General features: G+C 42.6%; 1 pseudogene; it reads right to left on the bottom strand.

The window, feature by feature from the left end:
- Positions 1-1,380: 1,380 nt before the first annotated feature.
- LOC148135245 (uncharacterized) lies at positions 1,381-2,617 on the bottom strand (annotated as a pseudogene).
- Between the last annotated feature and the right edge of the window lie 585 nt (positions 2,618-3,202).

Here is a 3,202-nt window from a genome sequence, read left to right as displayed (position 1 = left end):
GGACTGAAGTCTAAAAATGTGAATCTCACAGTTTTAAAGCGAATAAAACAGCAATAAAATGTTTGTCGATTAAAAAAAAACTGAAGCGCATTGTGTGTTGACATTGCAGTGTTGCCTTCAGATAGCAGTCAGAGTCATGTCCAGACCTATCCAAATTTTCTTTGTACGTCAACAGCAACTATGCGCAGGGACAATCTTTTGGTTGGCGGTTGTTCTAGTGGAGGACAAAAGGGAACAACACAATAGCAACAACTTGATTGTGTGAGGTTTGGGGCTGCAAGCCATTACAACATTGTACATTATCAGCACGGCAGAATCATCTAACCTGCAAAAAGAAAACATCCATCACTCCCACCCCGTCCTCACCTCGCCGCTGACTTTGTAAGAGCAATTAGTGTCTGGAGATGTGACCAACAACTCGAGATTTCGACATCCAATCCAGTCCAGTTGTTAATGTGAGCTGCGAGTGCAGTAGTGAAAGGGTTAAGTGGAACTGTTTGTTCAGTAACTGTGATTGATGTCAGCCTCCATGGATTTAACTGTGTCAACAGAGGCTTTCCCTCTCCTATTAGTAAGGGACTTCTTTCTGTGCCTTATCCCTTGGTAGCAGCAGGTACAACACCTCCAACACTAACGGAGTCAGAAGCTCCAGAGCCAGGGAGAGGAGAGATCAGAATCTGAGAACAACAGACTGGAAAGTTCCAGTAATGGATCATAACCTGAGAATATTAGACTGGAATGTTACAACAATGGATCAGAATGTAAGAATGTTAGACTGGAATGTTCCAATAATCGACCAGAATCTGAGAACAATAGACTGGAATGTTACAACAATGTACAGGAGTATATCCGGTGGTCTTTTCTGGTTTTTCTGGCCTCAGTCAACATTAGCATTACAAATATACGGTGTACTGTTGATTATTCAGGCAGGTTATTATCCCATCCTCGGTATTGTTGGTGTTCCTGGTAAGTTTTTCCACCTCTATCGATTTATTAATTACATAAACCATGTTCAACTTCTTTTTTTTTTGTTATATATATCTGGTAAAAACAGAAAATACTGTATTTCGTTTCATTAAAAATTCCATTCATTATCCACAAATTTCAGACAGCTTCTTTACAAACATCTGAAACAAAACTGAGAGGACCCTTTTTGCGTTGAACTGATGTATGTCTTGGTATTGTATCCATCACCAAACCTGCTCACTAAATGCTTCATAATACCATGAGTCTTCACCATTGTGTCAGTGCTGTTGCTGAATAAACCAATATCTATGCTTTGGTAAAGATCAGATTTTACAGACGCAGTTCTCTTCTAGCCACTGCTACAGTTACGAATAGATTGATTACAAACTTGTAATGTCTCTAAAGTAAGTTCATTCAGGGACACTGTGTCAGAGTAGTAATTTCGCTGGATGAGTAATTCAGAGGCACAGGTCTGAATACTAAAAATACTTCAAAGTTTTCGAGAAGATTTGTCGCTCGGGTGCTCGTCGTTGTGGTTCTGTTCGCCGAGCTGTAAATTTTTGTTGCAAACGTTTCGTCCCCTGTCCAGGTGACATCCTCAGTGCTTGGGAGCCTCCTGTGAAGCGCTTCTGTGGTGTTTCCTCCGGAATTTATAGTGGCCTGTCCCTGCCGCTTCCGGTTGTTAATTTTTAGCTGTCCACTGTAGTGGCCGGAATATTGGGTCCATGTCGATATGTTTGTTGATGGAGTTTGTGGATGAGTGTCATGCTTCTAGGAACTTCCTGGCTGTTCTTACTTTGGCTTGCCATATAATTGTAGTGTTGTCCCATTCGAATTCATCTGCGTGTGTAGCTACTAAGGATAGCTGGTCGTGTCGTTTTGTGGCTAATTGATGTTCATGGATGCGGATCGTGAGTTGTCTTCCTGTTTGTCCTATATAGTGTTTAGTGCAGTCCTTGCATGGGATTTTGTACACTACATTAGTTTTGCTCATGCTGGGTATCGGGTCCTTCGTTCTGGTGAGTTGTTGTCTGAGAGTGGCTGTTGGTTTGTGTGCTGTTATAAGCTCTACTGGTCGCAGTAGTCTGGCTGTCAGTTCTGAAATGCTCCTGATGTATGGTAGTGTGGCTAGTCCTTTGGGTTGCGGCATGTCCTCATTCCGTTGTCTTTCTCTTAGGCATCTGTTGATGAAATTGCGCGGGTATCCGTTTTTGGCGAATACCTTGTACAGGTATTCCTCTTCCTCTTTTTGCAGTTCTGGTGTGCTGCAGTGTGTTGTGGCCCTTTTGAATAGTGTCTTGATGCAACTTCGTTTGTGTGTGTTGGGGTGGTTGCTTTCATAGTTCAGGACTTGGTCTGTGTGTGTGGATTTCCTGTATACCTTGGTGGTGAATTCTCCGTTCGGTGTTCTCTGTACCATCACGTCTAGGAATGGGAGTTGGTTATCCTTTTCTTCCTCTCTCGTGAATCGGATTCCTGTGAGTGTGGCGTTGATGATCCGGTGTGTTTTCTCTATTTCTGTGTTTTTAATGATTACAAAGGTGTCATCAACATATCTGACATTGAGTTTGGGTTGAATTTGTGGTAAGACTGTTTGTTCCAACCTTTGCATTACTGCTTCTGCTATGAATCCAGAGATCGGTGAGCCCATGGGTGTTCCGTTTATTTGTTCGTATATCTGGTTGTTGAATGTGAAGTGTGTTGTGAGGCACAAGTCCAGTAGTTTAAGTATGCCGTCTTTGTTGATAGGTTCAATGTCCTGTTGTCTGTTCTGTATGTCCAGCAGGTTGGCTATTGTTTCTCTGGCTAGGGTTTTGTCAATAGAGGTGAACAGTGCCGTTACGTCGAATGAGACCATAGTTTCTTCCTTGTCTATGTGTATATTTCTGATGATGTCCAAGAATTCTTGTGTTGATTGTATCGATTGTCTGGATCCGCTGATCAGGTGTTTCAGTTTCTGTTGTAGTTCTTTAGCCAGTTTGTGTGATGGTGTCCCTGGTAGTGATACTATGGGTCTGAGTGGGATGTCTGGTTTTTGCACTTTAGGTAGTCCACAGAATCTGGGGGTGTTGTTGCTTTCAGGTTTCATTCTTTGTAGGCCCGACCTGGTTATCTGACCGTTTCTTTGTAGATTGCTCAGTGTGTTATTTATCCTATTGGTGAGCTGTGGGGTGGGGTCAAACTCCCTCTTTTGGCAGGTGTAGGTATCTGCAAGCAGTTGTTGTGCTTTTTGGGT

Source organism: Chiloscyllium plagiosum, unplaced genomic scaffold, assembly GCF_037043375.1.
Source record: "Chiloscyllium plagiosum isolate Xiang-an unplaced genomic scaffold, Cpla_swu_hap1 HiC_scaffold_50, whole genome shotgun sequence".
NCBI classification, from domain to species: Eukaryota; Metazoa; Chordata; class Chondrichthyes; order Orectolobiformes; family Hemiscylliidae; genus Chiloscyllium; species Chiloscyllium plagiosum.
Note: the sequence above shows the minus strand (reverse complement) of the source record. Positions and strands in the feature narration are given on the sequence as shown.